This window comes from Lissotriton helveticus, chromosome 12 (assembly GCF_964261635.1).
Source record: "Lissotriton helveticus chromosome 12, aLisHel1.1, whole genome shotgun sequence".
Taxonomy (NCBI): domain Eukaryota; kingdom Metazoa; phylum Chordata; class Amphibia; order Caudata; family Salamandridae; genus Lissotriton; species Lissotriton helveticus.
Window position 1 is genome coordinate 130811087 of NC_136073.1, and position 19617 is coordinate 130830703.

Below are 19617 nucleotides of genomic sequence, written 5' to 3' on the forward strand. Positions count from 1 at the left end.
ACTGACAGCTTTAATTGACTTGAAAGCCCCTTGTAAAGTGGTATACCATATACCCAGGGACTGATTGTGCCGCCCAAAGAAGTAGCATTTCAAACCTGTCTCAAGCCTGCTACTGCAGTGCCTGTGCTGCCGTGTACTGCCACTTCGACTTGCCATTTAAAACTACTTGCCAAGCCTTAAACTCCAATTTTATTACATATAGTTAACCCCTAAGGTAGGCCCTAGGTAGTCCTAGGGGCATCATGCTATGTAAGTAAAAGGTAAGACATTTACTGTGGTAGTTTGCATGTCCTGGTAGTACCAAACAGTCTATTACATTTTTCACTACAGTGAGGTCTACCCCTCTCATAGGTTAGCATTGGGTATTCCCTTATACTTTTTGGGGGGTAATTCCATATCAGAGAGGAGAAGCTTTATTTATTTATTGATAAATCCAATTTACTGGTGAGGTTGGATTTAACTTTACTATTTTATATATGCCATTTTTAGTGAGTGAGCATTTCTCTGCACTTACTGCTCTATTTGCCTGAAAACCTGTCTCCAATTGACGTCTGGATTGGGCTGCGAGACAGCTACATTTGTGCATTCCCTCTAGACAGCCACAACACAGGTCACTCAACTGCAACTGCATTCTGATTGGCATGGGGAGAGCTCCATTCCCCCCACCGCAAATAGGTTCAAGAACGATAATTTATGTCAGTAGGTACAATATAGCTACATCTTATAATCATGTGTGTTTAAATAATTTGTCGTTAGATCGTTTAAATATTTTAAAGGATCTGTTTTAATAGACATTTTACAAAAACAACTGGTACATTTGGTAATTCTGTAAAAGAAAAACCCAACTGCCGTGACATTGCCAACCACAATGCCGTAACTCGGATTCGAACCGAGGTTGCTGCGGCCACAACGCAGAGTACCAACCACTATACAATCACGGCGAGCTACTTGGGCTCAATAACATACAGTGACATGGAGAATTTATAATTCTGAACACTCAGGGAACTCCTGTGATAGGCTGAATGTGTTCATTGCTTCCTCATTTCTTATACAAAGGCTTTGTCTCCTCAGTGGTTGATAGGCTGAAACTGTTTCCTGGCCGCCTGCTTGTGAACTGCCAGGAGTCAAAGATCACACATACACTTGTGGGCCTGTGATGGGACACCAATGCAGAGAAACACACCTGGCGCAGATCTTCTATTCTGTCTAGTAGACCTGCATCTCCCCTGAACCTCCTCAAGCCATCTGTATGTGAAGCAAGAAAGAGTTAAGGAGCGGTCCATCTACACTTTTATAGGGAGGATGCTGCCGTGAGCTCCTCCCAGCTAATCACACAAACAGGCGTAAAGCAAGATAACTACACAGTTAGGGGGACTGCATGGTTAGGTTTTTGAGGAATTATTGAAACTGACCTCAGTGACCCATGATCAGAGCTGTGGCTAATGACTGCGTGCCCAATTATGATGAAGCAAGCACCATGGCTCGTAGGGGCCCCACAACACGCTTTTCTTAGCTCATTGAATTAAAGTATAAACCTCTGCCATGTATGAGTGGTAAAGGCTTGTTAATTTGGTTGCTTTTCCAATTCACGTCTGACAACAAGATGAAGGAACATTGGGTCATCAGAAGCTTTAAAAAGTAGCCACCAACCTCAGAGAAAGAGAGAAAGAGGGAAAAGGCAGTATGAGGTGTGGAGAAAACAGCAGCAGGTACAAGGATCTCAAATGAGATTAATGGCGCCTAAATAGAGTACATAAAGGAACAGTTACAAATCTAAGAAAAGGGAAAGAAAGACTAGGAAAAAAACACGGAAAGAGCCTGTAGATAAAATTCTCTTCCTGGGACAGCAGGCTAAGAGAAATTACACAGGGAGCAGTTAAGCTTGTAACACGGGGAGAATAGAAAAGAAAATGCAGTTTTATGAAGTGTGTTAGCCTAATCCAGCAAGCACTTTTGTTTTATTTTTCTATTTGCTTCTTTTATTGGTAAAGTAAGTTTCAAGTGCATGAATGGTATGACTGAGAGAGCCAGGGTATAATAATTTGAAGTGTTTGCACCAGCGCTAATGTAGGACGAGAGTTATAGCAAAGATATGAAAGGGGTAGCGATAATAAATATGTGAAAGGGCAATAGTGACACCAAAATAAGCCATCTAATTATAAAACTGACATGGAAGAAATTCTAAAGGTTAACTTCTGAAATTGTAGCCGATGTTAAAAAGTTGCTCGTTGTTGGCAGGATTCGAACCTGCGCGGGGAGACCCCGATGGATTTCTAGTCCATCGCCTTAACCACTCGGCCACAACAACTGACTGTACGATTTGTGCAAATAATCTGTATGAAAGTTTTCAAGGTGTCCCACAGCAAATTCCTGGTATTCTGCAATGCACTTTTTAAAAATAATGTTTTTTTCAGCAGGCACATTCTCTCCTAAAAACAAAAATTGCATAAGTATATCTCTAGTTTGGAAAAGGATAGGCTTTCATGCATACTCTCATGTGGCACTCAAGTTTTTGGGACCCTATTGCACTCTGTTTTCGTGTTGCTTTTAGTCTATGGCCCATATTACAGAAGTCTACCATCTTTGAGTATTTGAGGCTCCTTTGTAAGTGCTTTATCTTTTTTACTTGAAGAGCTATATAATAAAGGGGTCAGGGAAAGATTGCATTTATGGAAGATAAAAGAAGGCACACTTGTCTCACCAAATGCCGTAGAGAAACCTGATGTTTTACTCATGTTATTCTTAGTTTGTTTTTGTTAGACCTTGCATTCTTAAGGTGGCCTCAACCCTACCTTATTGCTTTTCACCTACGCATTTTGCTGTATCTTTTTGTTGGCCTTAGGACTCTGATCACTTTATCGCTACTAATCAGTGCTGAAGTGCACGTGCTTCTTCCCTAATCATGTGTGTAATTGGAGTATACCTGACTGACAGCTTTAATTGACTTGAAAGCCCCTTGTAAAGTGGTATACCATATACCCAGGGACTGATTGTGCCGCCCAAAGAAGTAGCATTTCAAACCTGTCTCAAGCCTGCTACTGCAGTGCCTGTGCTGCCGTGTACTGCCACTTCGACTTGCCATTTAAAACTACTTGCCAAGCCTTAAACTCCAATTTTATTACATATAGTTAACCCTTAAGGTAGGCCCTAGGTAGTCCTAGGGGCATCATGCTATGTAAGTAAAAGGTAAGACATTTACTGTGGTAGTTTGCATGTCCTGGTAGTACCAAACAGTCTATTACATTTTTCACTACAGTGAGGTCTACTCCTCTCATAGGTTAGCATTGGGTATTCCCTTATACTTTTTGGGGGGTAATTCCATATCAGAGAGGAGAAGCTTTATTTATTTATTGATAAATCCTATTTACTGGTGAGGTTGGATTTAACTTTACTATTTTATACATGCCATTTTTAGAGAGTGAGCATTTCTCTGCACTTACTGCTCTATTTGCCTGAAAACCTGTCTCCAATTGACGTCTGGATTGGGCTGCGAGACAGCTACATTTGTGCATTCCCTCTAGACAGCCACAACACAGGTCACTCAACTGCAACTGCATTCTGATTGGCATGGGGGAGAGCTCCATTCCCCCCACCACGAATAGGTTCAAGAACGTTAATTTATGTCAGTAGGTACAATATAGCTACATCTTATAATCATGTGTGTTTAAATAATTTGTCGTTAGATCGTTTAAATATTTTAAAGGATCTGTTTTTAATAGACATTTCACAAAAACAACTGGTACATTTGGTAATTCTGTAAAAGAAAAACCCAACTGCCGTGACATTGCCAACCACAATGCCGTGACTCGGATTCGAACCGAGGTTGCTGCGGCCACAGCGCAGAGTACTAACCACTACACGATCACGGCGAGCTACTTGAGCTCAATAACATACAGTGACATGGAGAATTTATAATTCGGAACACTCAGGGAACTCCTGTGATAGGCTGAATGTGTTCATTGCTTACTCATTCCTTATACAAAGGCTTTGTCTCCTCAGTGGTTGATAGGCTGAAACCGTTTCCTGGCCGCCTGCTTGTGAACTGCCAGGAGACAAAAATCACACATACACTTGTGGGCCTGTGATGGGACACCAATGCAGAGAAACACACCTGGCGCAGATCTTCTATTCTGTCTAGTAGACCTGCATCTCCCCTGTACCTCCTCAAGCCATCTGTATGTGAAGCAAGAAAGAGTTAAGGAGCGGTCCATCTACACTTTTATAGGGAGGATGCTGCCGTGAGCTCCTCCCAGCTAATCACACAAACAGCAGTAAAGCAAGATAACTACACAGTTAGGGGGGACTGCATGGTTAGGTTTTTGAGGAATTATTGAAACTGACCTCAGTGACCCATGATCAGAGCTGTGGCTAATGACTGCGTGCCTAATTATGATGAAGCAAGCACCATGGCTCGTAGGGGCCCCACAACACGCTTTTCTTAGCTCATTGAATTAAAGTATAAACCTCTGCCATGTATGAGTGGTAAAGGCTTGTTAATTTGGTTGCTTTTCCAATTCACGTCTGACAACAAGATGAAGGAACATTGGGGCATCAGAAGCTTTGGAAAGTAGCCACCAACCTCAGAGAAAGAGAGAAAGAGGGAAAAGGCAGTATGAGGTGTGGAGAAAACAGCAGCAGGTACAAGGAGCTCAAATGAGATTAATGGCGCCTAAATAGAGCACATAAAGGAACAGTTACAAATCTAAGAAAAGGAAAAGAAAGACTGGGAAAAAAACACGGAAAGAGCCTGTAGATAAAATTCTCTTCCTGGGACAGCAGGCTAAGAGAAATTACACAGGGAGCAGTTAAGCTTGTAACACAGGGAGAATAGAAAAGAAAATGCAGTTTTATGAAGTGTGTTTGCCTAATCCAGCAAGCACTTTTGTTTTATTTTTCTATTTGCTTCTTTTAGTAATAAATGTTTTTTATTGAAGAAATCAACACGATACAGGTATCAACACACACGGGTGCTTGTCAATCAGGTCAGTAGAGCTAGGGTGCGAGTGCCTCAGAGGGTAGGGTATGCAGTATATAGAAATTGTAGTTATACACAGCAAGCCGCCTACAACCCAACCGGGCCGGCCGCGTTTCAAAAAAAAAATGCAACGATAATGAGGGCAGCTCCAACTCCTGTCTTCAGCCCTCACCCTCTGATGGTGACCTAAAATATGGCTTATGCCCATCGCACAACTGTGCCATTGGTCAACACACTATAAAACTATCATCCCCCATCCCTAGACCCCCTCAACCCGTCCCATCCCGTAACCAGTCCCCCCCTCGCCCAGAAACTCCAACCCCAACAAACCCAAACCCCAACCCCACTGCTCCCCCCTCCAACCCCCCCCACCCCCGGTGATCCATGGTCTCGTTCCGGCTAGTCATACTTCATCCCGTTCCCGATTTGAGGGCAGGCATGGCGTTCCCCTCCGTTGGGGCAATCTCAGTCAACCTTAGCAATCGAAGATACCTCGGACAGGTGACTTCCACAAACTCCAAGGACAGAAGAGCTAGACACGGCTGTCAGAGTTCCGCGTACCTCGCTCCTTCCCCAGCTTTATACAGAGAAAGTCTTTCCATACCCAGGACCAGCCACAGGCGGTGGAGCCATCCTTGATATGTGGGGACGTGGGTCGTGCGCCAGTGGGTTACAATGTTCTGTAGCGCCGAGCCCAGAGCAATGGCTATCAAGCGCCCCCTTCGTGAGTGTAGGGGGTAGGTCAGTGCATTTGGGAGCCCTAGAATGACGTAGGATGGGAAACGCGGGATTTCAGTGTCAAAGTGTTTGTCCACATCATCCAGAACCTGACGCCAGTACTCCTGCAATAGGCTGCAGTCCCAAAGAATGTGCGTGAGGGTGCCTAGCTGTCCGCAGCCTCGCCAACACAGGGGGTCTTTGGTACTATCCATTTCATATAGACGTTCTGGGATGTAGTACCAGTAGGTCACCACCTTCGTTAGAGTGTCCGTGAGCCCCATATGGTATGCCGAATGTCGAGCCCTGTAGTATATACCCTCCCACTCTTTATGAGTAAATGTCCTCCCCATCTCCCTCTCTCACCGTGCTCTACTCGCGCTGTATGTGTGCTGGTGTTTGAGTGTGAGCAGTTTATAAAAGTCAGAGATTAGCTGCTTGTCCGACTTGCGGGTGATCAACCAATATTCGAAATTCGTCAGTCTCCGATCTGCGTCTGGTTTTACCGTCTTACCGAGGGCCCAATGCCTAACTTGAAAGTAATGGAGTCGTTCGGTCTCCGGGAGGCCAAAGTCCTGGCGTAGTTGCAGAAATGGAATTATCCCTTCTGGACCGTATATCTGGCAAAGGGAGCGACAGCCGGCCGACTTCCATCGTTCGAAGGCCTTTCCGTCCAGCCCCGGTTGAAAGTCAGGGTTATCAAGAATGGGGGTGAGGGGAGAGGGGGCGGTTGTGAGACCGAGGTCCACTCCCACCCGATCCCAGATCTCCAGCGGGACTCGCGTAATGTGGGAGGCGTACAAGTTGCGGGGCCTATGTATTTTGCGCATAAACGGGATCTCTTGTAATGTGCACCCCGCTACTGCCTGGTCTTGAAATAACCAGTGTTTCCCGGACTCCCATTGGACCCACTCCGCCAAGAAGCGTAGTTGTGCCGCCTGGAAGTAAGCGGCCAAGTTTGGAATCCCGATCCCCCCTTGTTCTGGCGCAAGCATCGCTATTTGGGCTTTTAGGCGCGGTTTCCTTCTGTTCCAAACAAATTGGGAAAGATCAGACTGCACCAGCTTAATCCATCCTGTTGGGGGGGTGAGAGGTATAGTGCGAAAAACATACAGAATCTGGGGTAGGACCGTCATCTTGATCGCCGCAACCCTGCCCAACCAGGACAACGGGTAGTGTTTCCACTGCCCCAGCTCCTGCCGAACCTTCTGCCGGAGGCGGGTGTAGTTAACGTCCACTGTGGTCTGAAGGGAGGCCGCCAGGTTGATCCCCAGATAGGGAACCATCTCCGTGGCCCATCGCAGAGGGAACCGGGCCTGCAGCGTGGCGCGTGTGTCTGCGGCAAGGGTTAGGTCAAGGGCCACCGATTTCGCCCAGTTGACCTTGAAGCCTGACACGCCTCCGAACCTGTCTAGGGCGGTCATGCAGGCAGGGAGAGAGCCCCGGGGGTCCGCAAGTGACAACAAGACGTCGTCAGCGTATAGATTGATGACGTGGACGTCTGCCCCGAATTTGATGCCTCTAATTTCCGGGTCAGTACGGATGAGCTGTGCCAGCGGCTCCATATAGAGGGCGAACAGGAGAGGAGACAGCGGGCACCCCTGCCTGGTGCCTCTCTCAATCTGGAAACGCGGGGAGGACAAGCCATTGACTCTAACGGAGGCCGAGGGAAATTTGTAGCAATTAAGTACTCTGGCCCGGAATTTGGGACCCATTCCCGCTTTTAGAAGGACCTTCTCGAGATATGGCCAATGGACCCTATCAAAGGCCTTCTCTGCGTCGATGGCTAGCATCATATATTCGCCCTGCGTACGGGACGCCTTCTCAATGAGATGGAGGGCCCGCTTGGTGTTGTCAGAAGTCTGGCGCTCGGGGATGAAGCCAGACTGATCCGGCTGAATAAGGCCTCCCATGTAGGGGCCCAACCTAGAAGCGAGGACGCTTGTGTATAATTTGAGATCGACGTTTAAAAGGGAAATGGGCCGGTAAGCCCCACAGTCAGTCGGATCTTTGTCTGGCTTGGGTATGACCGCGATGGCTGCTTCGAGCAAGTCCCGGGAGATCGCCCCGTACTCTGCGAATGATGTAAAGAGTCTGGCCAAGAACGGTGCGAGTTGAATACAAAAGGTCTTGTAGAAGCACGCCGGGAAGCCATCCGGCCCCGGCGCCTTCCCGAGTTTGAGCCGAGAGATTGCCGAGATAACATCCTCCGGGCGGATGTCTCTCTCCAAATTATCCACCTGTTCCTGGGTCAGGGCTGGCAACGGTACCTCCTCGAGAAAGGCCAATTCTGCCTCTGGGTTAGGCGGATCCGCCTCATAGAGAGTGGCATAGAAGTCACTGAAAGCCTCCGCGATTGCACGGTCACCGGTGACTCTGGTGCCATCGGGCCCCTTCAGTTCCTTAACCTCACGTTTCTGGGCTACCGTACGTAATTTGTGTGCCAGGAGGCGCCCACATCTATCCCCTCCAGTGTAGTAGGCATGTTTCAGCCGTAAAGCTGCGTATTCCGCCCTGTCAATGTCAAGTGCAGCCAGTTGTTGACGGGCAGTCCGTAATTGTCTCCAAATTCTCGGAGCTCCCGTCCTTCTATGAATTTGCTCAAGCTCTCTGGTCTTTTGGGTGAGTTCGTCCCGTTTGACCTGGCGCTCCTTATTTTCCGCGGAGGAAAGCAAGATAAATTCACCTCTCAGCACAGCCTTGAGAGCAGCCCACTGCGTTGTAAGCGTCGTATCCTCGTTATTGTTGTGGGACAGATAGTCCTTTATGGCGGCCTGGACTCTAGTAACCACGTCTTTCCCATAAAGCAAGGAGTCCCGGAGTCTCCACACCCTGCCTAAACGTGGCTCTCGTGGCCCTGTCAGGGTGACCGTGACCGGCACGTGATCAGATAGCGACGCTGTTCCGATTTCTGCATTGGTGACAAGTGGGCGAGCCGCAGTGGAGACAAGCAGGTAATCTAGACGCGCATAGGTCCTACGCGCTGCTGAGAAGTGCGTGTAGTCTGTTTCGCCAGGATGAAGCTCGCGCCATGCATCCACAAGCCCAAGATCCCTCAAGCGAGCCAAACCTGACGGAGACAAGGCGCCCACCTGGCTAACGCGCTGACAGGAGCGATCTAGCAAGTTGTCTAGGACCAAGTTCAAATCACCCCCCAGCAAAATGTGACGGTCTACCGTGTCAGTCGCCTCTGTAAGCGCGGAGTGTATGAACTTTTCTTGGCCTTCATTTGGACCGTAAATCGAACCAATCGTGTAGTTTAGGTTTCCTAACGCAAACCTGTAAACCAGCAACCGGCCTTTAATTTCTGCCATCTTACCCAAAACCATACCCCTGAATGTGCGTGCCACCAGGATTGCTACTCCGGCCTTTTTCTCTGTGCAGGAGGAGAAAAATTGCAGTGGAAATTTGTTAGAATGGAGGCGGTGGCAGTCTCTAGCTAGGAGGTGTGTCTCTTGCAATAGGCAGATGTCAGCCTTGGAACGCTCTAGAAGCAAGAGTAGCGCCTTACGTTTCACTGGATTGTTCAAACCTCTCACATTGAGAGTGAGTACAACCAAGTCACCCATTGTTGCTCAACGAAGTAGTGACTAGTAGCATATCATTAGTCCGGCGCCCCAAACCCGCACTCGCAGACCCACCCACCTCCCAGCATTGCCGCACTTTCCACCCCTGCTGCCTCATCTCTTCATTCAGCCCGTCGACCATGAACCACGAGTCCCCCCCTCCCCTTCGCCCAACCCCAAAGAACTCACCCAACCCCCAAGGATTCACCCCCCTCCCCCCCAACTGCCAACTATCATGGAGTGTCCAAAAGAAAGTCACAGTCTCTCATCCAGGGATGAAAAGTAGTAAAAGGAAATAAAGTAAGGTAGTCTTACTGGATTGTCCGGGAGCCTCTCTCCCGCCATCGGCCAGAAGGCCAGAGCGGACAAGTGAATCAGACGATGTCCTGAGACGGTCATCCCGTGGGGCCCGAACTACCATCTGTGGCCACTGCGTCCACCGCGGCACGCTGACCCGCTGCAATTTCCGTCGCCGGAGGTTTCTTGACTCGTCTCCTGCGTCGCTGTTGGCTCCATTGTGGCCTCCTCCCCTCGGTCTGCGGCATGGGCCCCTGGGCCTCCGTATCCTCTGTCGGTGTCTCGATGCCAAGCAGAGAGCAAGCTTCAGCCACCGATCAGGGTTGTATTGCTTATTGTCCAGTCTGAAGATTAGACGGAAGGGGTGGCCCCAACTGTACAGAATACCCTTCTGCTGTAGGAAGGAGGTAACCGGCTTGAAGAGCCGGCGTTTGTGCAGCGTAAGCGCCGCCAAGTCCTGAAACAGCAATGGCGACGTGCCCTGAAATGCTATCGGATGTGACTGGCGCGCTTTGTGAAGAATTTCCTCCTTAGTGCGGTAATCCTGGACACACACCAGGATGTCGGGCGGTGGGGCCGTTGCGGCGCAGGGCGGGCCAGTCCTGTGGGCCCTGTCAAGCTGCAGGGGTGAGTCTAATGGCCTCCCCAGCTCGTAGTTGAAGAGTTCCTTGGCATAGCGAAATACATCTTGAGTAGCGTCAGATGTGGCCACATTGCGAATGCGTATGTTATGCCGCCTAGAGCGGTTTTCCAGGTCTTCCAGGTGAAGCTGCAGATCCACCTGTTGATCGTGTAGGCGAATGATCTCCTGTTGCTGAGTTGAGAGTTCTGTTTCCCGCTCGTCGCCCTTGGTCTCCAAATCCGCCACCCGTTCGCCTATGCCGTCCATTTCGCGTCGCACCTCTCGAATCTCACTGGAGAACTCAGTCTTAAGGGTTTGGATGTCGTCTCTCAGGGTGGCGAAGAGGGACTCCAGGAAGGCCTTCGTAATGGGTTCCGCACCCTCCTCCAGGGCCTGTTCCGCCTTCTTCGGTGCGAGGGCCGTGGCGTCCTTCAGCTGAGGGGAGTGCGATTTAGCAAACATCTCCTTCACTGTCTTTCCTCGGGCGGCCTACTCGTGGACATTCCTCCGCTGCGGGGGCCCAGGCGCCCCTTCCCCCACGGCCCCCTGTCTGGGCGGTGTTCACTAGTCGCGGCGAGCTTGCCACCAACCGTTGGGCCCCCCGCGGGCTATTCTCTCTCAAAGACCCCTCCTCAAATCGTGGCGCAGGATCGTGGCACGTTTTTCCCGTCTCCCGCTCGGCTCCCAGCGGCAAGCCAGACGTAGAGCCCAAGCTGTGGGATCCGGACCCTCGAAGAAGAAGAAAGTTCGGGCCGCCTGGGAAGCTGGGTGCCGCTTTTATCCGCCGAGGGTCAGGGGCCGCTGGTTCAATGACATGTGCCCCCAGGGCGGTGCCTAGGGCCAAACAGCTCCAGGTGAGGGCCCCTGATGCGCTCAACAGGCTTCCCCAATGAAGATCCTCGGGAGGCTCCGCTCGGTGCACAGGGAGGCAGGGAATGCCCCGGGACTGGGGCCCTCACGGGGGCCCAAACAGTTCAATATAGGCAGGGCCCAGCAGACCCCGGGCCGAAATGCCCGCGGGGAGGCTCGCTGCCCCACACACCCCCACACTGCTCCAGGGCCGCCTCGGCACCCCCCGCCTGTCGTGCGCTGGGGCCGCGCTCACCTCCGTGGTCCTTGCGTGCTGCCGCTGCCGTCCTCCGCTGTCTGCAGGGCTGTCGCACTCGTCCTGTCGCCAGGGCAGTTTCTCCCCCTCATCCGTTCCCCCGGCAGCACCCGCGGGAGGCTCCGCACCTGGAACAGTAGCTTGCGGATGGGCCCCGTCTCAGGCCCGGCTGGGTACCTCCGCTCGGCTGCGCCTTCCGTTGTACTTCGGCCTCGCTTTCAGGACGGAGGGGGGGATGGGCTCTCCACTCGTCCGGGCCATTGTTCCGTGGCGCTTCCGTCCACGGCGCCCCACGAAGCTGCTTGCTGCTCCGCTCCGGTGCTAGAACGGCTCCGGCAGCCCATACCAGTGAGTTCGGTCAGAAAAGGTGCCGGAACCGGTGCCTAATTCAGGCCGTTGGCAGGAGCTGTAGCGAGACGCGTCCGCTCACTCCGCCATCTTGGCCACGCCTATTTGCTTCTTTTATTGGTAAAGTAAGTTTCAAGTGCATGAATGGTATGACTGAGAGAGCCAGGGTATAATAATTTGAAGTGTTTGCACCAGCGCTAACGTAGGACGAGAGTTATAGCAAAGATATGAAAGGGGGAGCGATAATAAATATGTGAAAGGGCAATAGTGACACCAAAATAAGCCACCTATTTATAAAACTGACATGGAAGAAATTCTAAAGGTTAACTTCTGAAATTGTAGCCGATGTTAAAATGCTTCTCGTTTTTGGCAGGATTCGAACCTGCGCAGGGAGACCCCAATGGATTTCTACTCCATCGCCTTAACCACTCGGCCACAACAACTGACTGCAAGTTTTGTGCAAATAATCTGTATGAAAGTTTTCAAGGTGTCACACAGCAAATTCCTGGTATTCTGCAATGCACTTTTTAAAAATAATGTTTTTTTCAGCAGGCACATTCTCTCCTAAAAACAAAAATTGCATGAGTATATCTCTAGTTTGGAAAAGGATAGGCTTTAATGCATACTCTCATGTGGCACTCAAGTTTTTGGGACCCTATTGCACTCTGTTTTCGTGCTGCTTTTAGTCTATGGCCCATATTACAGAAGTCTACCATCTTTGAGTATTTGAGGCTCCTTTGTAAGTGCTTTATCTTTTTTACTTGAAGAACTATATAATAAAGGGGTCAGGGAAAGATTGCATTTATGGAAGATAAAAGAAGGCACACTTGTCTCACCAAATGCCGTAGAGAAACCTGATGTTTTACTCATGTTATCCTTAGTTTGTTTTTGTTAGACCTTGCATTCTTAAGGTGGCCTCAACCCTACCTTATTGCTTTTCACCTATGCATTTTGCTGTATCTTTTTGTTGGCCTTAGGACTCTGATCACTTTATCGCTACTAATCAGTGCTGAAGTGCACGTGCTTCTTCCCTAATCATGTGTGTAATTGGAGTATACCTGACTGACAGATTTAATTTACTTGAAAGCCCCTTGTAAAGTGGTATACCATATACCCAGGGACTGATTGTGCCGCCCAAAGAAGTAGCATTTCAAACCTGTCTCAAGCCTGCTACTGCAGTGCCTGTGCTGCAGTGTACTGCCACTTCGACTTGCCATTTAAAACTACTTGCCAAGCCTTAAACTCCAATGTTATTACATATAATTAACCCCTAAGGTAGGCCCTAGGTAGTCCTAGGGGCATCATGCTATGTAAGTAAAAGGTAAGACATGTACTGTAGTAGTTTGCATGTCCTGGTAGTACCAAACAGTCTATTACATTTTTCACTGCAGTGAGGTCTGCCCCTCTCATAGGTTAGCATTGGGTATTCCCTTATACTTTTTGGGGGGTAATTCCATATCAGAGAGGAGAAGCTTTATTTATTTATTGATAAATCCTATTTACTGGTGAGGTTGGATTTATCTTTACTATTTTATAAATGCCATTTTTAGAGAGTGAGCATTTCTCTGCACTTACTGCTCTATTTGCCTGAAAACCTGTCTCCAATTGACGTCTGGATAGGGCTGCGAGACAGCTACATTTGTGCATTCCCTCTAGACAGCCACAACACAGGTCACTCAACTGCAACTGCATTCTGATTGGCATGGGGGAGAGCTCCATTCCCCCCACCGCAAATAGGTTCAAGAACGATAATTTATGTCAGTAGGTACAATATAGCTACATCTTATAATCATGTGTGTTTAAATAATTTGTCGTTAGATCGTTTAAATATTTTAAAGGATCTGTTTTTAATAGACATTTTACAAAAACAACTGGTACATTTGGTAATTCTGTAAAAGAAAAACCCAACTGCCGTGACATTGCCAACCACAATGCCGTGACTCGGATTCGACCGAGGTTGCTGCGGTCACAACGCAGAGTACTAACCAATTTACGATCACGGCAAGCTACTTGGGCTCAATAACATACAGTGACATGGAGAATTTATAATTCGGAACACTCAGGGAAGGATGTATGACGTTACAACGCATACTTTTACCACGCCTACCTTTACCACGCAATTTTTACAATGCAGGATCCATTACAACGAAGTACCATTACAACGCATGTATTTACAACGCAGATACCTTTACAACGCATACCATTACAACGTAAGTATTAGTAAGTATATAATATTTTTTGAAATGTAAATTAATTAAAATTAATTTAATTTAATTTAATTTAATTTATTTAATTTAATTTAATTTATTTTAATTAATTTAATTTAATTTAATTTAATATATTTAATGTAATTTAATGTAATTTAATTAAATTAATTTAATTTAATTTAATTTAATTAATTTAATTTAATGTCATTTAATTTAATTAATTTAATTTAATTTAATTAATTTAATTTAATTTAATTTAATTTAATTTAATGTAATTTAATATAATCAATTTATTTTAATTGAATTTAATTAATTTAATGTAATTTAATGTAATTTAATTAAATTAATTTAATTTAATTTAATTTAATTAATTTAATTTAATGTAATTTAATTTAATTAATTTAATTTATTGTAAATTAATTTAATTAATGTAATTTAATTTATTTTATTTTAATTAATTTGATTTAATTTAATTTAATTATTTAATTTAATTTAATTTAATTAATTTATTTTTATTTAATTTAATTTAATTATTTAATTTAATTTAATTTGTCCTGTACCCCTTTACCCCAAAAAACAAAAACTGACCCTGAACCCTAAAAATACCCCTTTACCCAAAAACTGAAAACTGACCCTGAACCCTAAAAATACCCCTTTACCCAAAAACTGAAAACTGACCCTGAACCCTAAAAATACCCCTTTACCCAAAAACTGAAAACTGACCCTGAACCCTAAAAATACCCCTTTACCCAAAAACTGAAAACTGACCCTGAACCCTAAAAATACCCCTTTACCCAAAAACTGAAAACTGACCCTGAACCCTAAAAATACCCCTTTACCCCAAAAACTGAAAACTGACCCTGAACCCTAAAAATACCCCTTTACCCAAACACCCAAAACTGACCCTGAACCCTAAAAATACCCCTTTACCCAAAAACCCAAAACTGACCCTAAACCCTAAAAATACCCCTTTACCCCAAAAACTGAAAACTGACCCTGAACCCTAAAAATACCCCTTTACCCAAAAACCCCAAACTGACCCTGAACCCTAAAAATACCCCTTTACCCAAAAACCCAAAACTGACCCTAAACCCTAAAAATACCCCTTTACCCCAAAACCCAAACTTATAATATTTTTGATAAAATTATATACTTAGCAATACTTACGTTGTACTGGTATGCGTGGTAAAAGTATCTGCGTTGTAAATACATGCGTTGTAATGGTACTTCGTTGTAATGGATCCTGCGTTGTAAAAATTGCGTGGTAAAGGTAGGTTGTGGTAAAAGTCGCGTGGTAAAGGTTGTATACCCTCAGGGAACTCCTGTGATGGGCTGAATGTGTTCATTGCTTCCTCATTCCTTATACAAAGGCTTTGTCTCCTTAGTGGTTAATAGGCTGAAACCATTTCCTGGCCGCCTGCTTGTGAACTGCCAGGAGTCAAAGATCACATATACACTTGTGGGCCTGTGATGGGACACCAATGCAGAGAAACACACCTGGCGCAGATCTTCTATTCTGTCTAGTAGACCTGCATCTCCCCTGTACCTCCTCAAGCCATCTGTATGTGAAGCAAGAAAGAGTTAAGGAGCGGTCCATCTACACTTTTATAGGGAGGATGCTGCCGTGAGCTCCTCCCAGCTAATCACACAAACAGCAGTAAAGCAAGATAACTACACAGTTAGGGGGGACTGCATGGTTAGGTTTTTGAGGAATTATTGAAACTGACCTCAGTGACCCATGATCAGAGCTGTGGCTATGACTGCGTGTCTAATTATGATGAAGCAAGCACCATGGCTCGTAGGGCCCCCATAACACGCTTTTCTTAGCTCATTGAATTAAAGTATAAACCTCTGACATGTATGAGTGGTAAAGGCTTGTTAATTTGGTTTCTTTTCCAATTCACGTCTGACAACAAGATGAAGGAACATTGGGGCATCAGAAGCTTTGGAAAGTAGCCACCAACCTCAGAGAAAGAGAGAAAGAGGGAAAAGGCAGTATGAGGTGTGGAGAAAACAGCAGCAGGTACAAGGAGCTCAAATGAGATTAATGGCGCCTAAATAGAGCACGTAAAGGAACAGTTACAAATCTAAGAAAAGGGAAAGAAAGACTAGGAAAAAAACACGGAAAGAGCCTGTAGATAAAATTCGCTTCCTGGGACAGCAGGCTAAGAGAAATTACACAGGGAGCAGTTAAGCTTGTAACACGGGGAGAATAGAAAAGAAAATGCAGTTTTATGAAGTGTGTTTGCCTAATCCAGCAAGCACTTTTGTTTTATTTTTCTATTTGCTTCTTTTATTGGTAAAGTAAGTTTCAAGTGCATGAATGGTATGACTTTGAGAGCCAGGGTATAATAATTTGAAGTGTTTGCACCAGCGCTAATGTAGGACGAGAGTTATAGCAAAGATATGAAAGGGGTAGCGATAATAAATATGTGAAAGGGCAATAGTGACACCAAAATAAGCCACCTATTTATAAAACTAACATGGAAGAAATTCTAAAGGTTAACTTCTGAAATTGTAGCCGATGTAAAAAAGTTTTTCGTTGTTGGCAGGATTCGAACCTGCGCGGGGAGACCCCAATGGATTTCTAGTCCATCGCCTTAACCACTCAGCCAAACTGACTGTAAGTTTTGTGCAAATAATCTGTATGAAAGTTTTCAAGGTGTCCCACAGCAAATTCCTGATATTCTGCATTGCACTTTTTAAAAATAATGTTTTTTTCAGCAGGCACATTCTCTCCTAAAAACAAAAATAAGGCTACATCTTATAATCATGTGTGTTTAAATAATTTGTCGTTAGATCGTTTAAATATTTTAAAGGAATTGTTTTTAATAGACATTTTACAAAAGCAACTGGTACATTTGGTAATTCTGTAAAAGAAAAACCCAACTGCCGTGACATTGCCAACCACAATGCCGTCACTCGGATTCGAACCGAGGATGCTGCGGCCACAACGCAGAGTACTAACCACTATACGATCACGGCGAGCTACTTGGGCTCAATAGCATACAGTGACATGGAGAATTTATAATTCGGAACACTCAGGGAACTCCTGTGATAGGCTGAATGTGTTCATTGCTTCCTCATTCCTTATACAAAGGCTTTGTCTCCTCAGTGGTTGATAGGCTGAAACCGTTTCCTGGCCGCCTGCTTGTGAACTGCCAGAAGTCAAAGATCACACATACACTTGTGGGCCAGTGATGGGACACCAATGCAGAGAAACACACCTGGCGCAGATCTTCTATTCTGTCTATTAGACCTGCATCTCCCCTGTACTTCCTCAAGCCATCTGTATGTGAAGTAAGAAAAAGTTAAGGAGCGGTCCATCTACACTTTTATAGGGAGGATGCTGCCGTGAGCTCCTCCCAGCTAATCACACAAACAGCAGTAAAGCAAGATAACTACACAGTTAGGGGGGACTGCATGGTTAGGTTTTTGAGGAATTATTGAAACTGACCTCAGTGACCCATGATCAGAGCTGTGGCTAATGACTGCGTGCCTAATTATGATGAAGCAAGCACCATGGCTCGTAGGGGCCCCACAACACGCTTTTCTTAGCTCATTGAATTAAAGTATAAACCTCTGCCATGTATGAGTGGTAAAGGCTTGTTAATTTGGTTGCTTTTCCAATTCACGTCTGACAACAAGATGAAGGAACATTGGGGCATCAGAAGCTTTGGAAAGTAGCCACCAACCTCAGAGAAAGAGAGAAAGTGGGAAAAGGCAGTATGAGGTGTGGAGAAAACAGCAGCAGGTACAAGGAGCTCAAATGAGATTAATGGCGCCTAAATAGAGCACATAAAGGAACAGTTACAAATCTAAGAAAAGGAAAAGAAAGACTAGGAAAAAAACACGGAAAGAGCCAGTAGATAAAATTCTCTTCCTGGGACAGCAGGCTAAGAGAAATTACACAGGGAGCAGTTAAGCTTGTAACACGGGGAGAATAGAAAAGAAAATGCAGTTTTATGAAGTGTGTTTGCCTAATCCAGCAAGCACTTTTGTTTTATTTTTCTATTTGCTTCTTTTAGTAATAAATGTTTTTTATTGAAGAAATCAACAGGATACAGGTATCAACACACACGGGTGCTTGTCAATCAGGTCAGTAGAGCTAGGGTGCGAGTGCCTCAGAGGGTAGGGTATGCAGTATATAGAAATTGTAGTTATACACAGCAAGCCACCTACAACCCAACCGGGCCGGCCGCGTTTAAAAAAAAAAATGCAACGATAATGAGGGCAGCTCCAACTCCTGTCTTCAGCCCGCACCCTCTGATGGTGACCTAAAATATGGCTTATGCCCATCGCACAACCGTGCCATTGGTCAACACACTATAAAACTATCATCCCCCGTCCCTAGACCCCCCCAACCCGTCCCATCCCGTAACCAGTCCCCGCTCGCCCAGAAACTCCAACCCCAACAAACCCAAACCCCAACCCCACTGCTCCCCCCTCCAACCCCCCCCCCCCCCCCGGTGATCCATGGTCTCGTTCCGGCTAGTCATACTTCATCCCGTTCCCGATTTGAGGGCAGGCATGGTGTTCCCCTCCGTTGGGGCAATCTCAGTCAACCTTAGCAATCGAAGATACCTCGGACAGGTGACTTCCACAAACTCCGAGGACAGAAGAGCTAGAAACGGCTGCCAGAGTTCCGCGTACCTCGCCCCTTCCCCAGCTTTATACAGAGAAAGTCTTTCCATACCCAGGACCAGCCACAGGCGGTGGAGCCACCCTTGATATGTGGGGACGTGGGTCGTGCGCCAGTGGGTTACAATGTTCTGTAGCGCCGAGCCCAGAGCAATGGCTATCAAGTGCCCCCTTCGTGAGCGTAGGGGGTAGGTCAGTGCATTTGGGAGCCCTAGAATGACGTAGGATGGGAAACGCGGGATTTCAGTGTCAAAGTGTTTGTCCACATCATCCAGAACCTGACGCCAGTACTCCTGCAATAGGCTGCAGTCCCAAAGAATGTGCGTGAGGGTGCCTAGCTGTCCGCAGCCTCGCCAACACAGGGGGTCTTTGGTACTATCCATTTCATATAGGCGTTCTCGGGTGTAGTACCAGTAGGTCACCACCTTCGTTAGAGTGTCCGTGAGCCCCATATGGTATGCCGAATGTCGAGCCCTGTAGTATATACCCTCCCACTCTTTATGAGTAAATGTCCTCCCCATCTCCCTCTCTCACCGTGCTCTACTCGCGCTGTATGTGTGCTGGTGTTTGAGTGTGAGCAGTTTATAAAAGTCAGAGATTAGCTGCTTGTCCGACTTGCGGGTGATCAACCAATATTCGAAATTCGTCAGTCTCCGATCTGCGTCTGGTCTTACCGTCTTACCGAGGGCCCAATGCCTAACTTGAAAGTAATGGAGTCGTTCGGTCTCCGGGAGGCCAAAGTCCTGGCGTAGTTGCGGAAATGGAATTATCCCTTCCGGACCGTATATCTGGCAAAGGGAGCCACAGCCGACCGACTTCCATCGTTCGAAGGCCTTTCCGTCCAGCCCCGGTTGAAAGTCAGGGTTATCAAGAATGGGGGTGAGGGGAGAGGGGGCGGTTGTGAGACCGAGGTCCACTCCCACCCGATCCCAGATCTCCAGCGGGACTCGCGTAATGTGGGAGGCGTACAAGTTGCGGGGCCTATGTATTTTGCGCATAAACGGGATCTCTTGTAATGTGCGCCCCGCTACTGCCTGGTCTTGAAATAACCAGTGTTTCCCAGACTCCCATTGGACCCACTCCGCCAAGAAGCGTAGTTGTGCCGCCTGGAAGTAAGCGGCCAAGTTCGCAATCCCGAT

The 19617-nt window shown here is 46.8% G+C and overlaps 4 non-coding genes across 4 annotated transcripts; all 4 read right to left on the minus strand.

Annotated features, from left to right (window-relative positions):
• Positions 1 to 2226: 2226 nt before the first annotated feature.
• Positions 2227 to 2308, minus strand: TRNAS-AGA (transfer RNA serine (anticodon AGA)). Its single transcript has one exon. It is a non-coding gene; the product is annotated as a tRNA-Ser (tRNA).
• A 1489-nt stretch (positions 2309 to 3797) lies between these two features.
• TRNAH-GUG (transfer RNA histidin (anticodon GUG)) lies at positions 3798 to 3869 on the minus strand. Its single transcript has one exon. It is a non-coding gene; the product is annotated as a tRNA-His (tRNA).
• An 8122-nt stretch (positions 3870 to 11991) lies between these two features.
• Positions 11992 to 12073, minus strand: TRNAS-AGA (transfer RNA serine (anticodon AGA)). Its single transcript has one exon. It is a non-coding gene; the product is annotated as a tRNA-Ser (tRNA).
• A 4304-nt stretch (positions 12074 to 16377) lies between these two features.
• On the minus strand, positions 16378 to 16455 carry TRNAS-AGA (transfer RNA serine (anticodon AGA)). The gene has a single exon. It is a non-coding gene; the product is annotated as a tRNA-Ser (tRNA).
• Positions 16456 to 19617: the final 3162 nt, after the last annotated feature.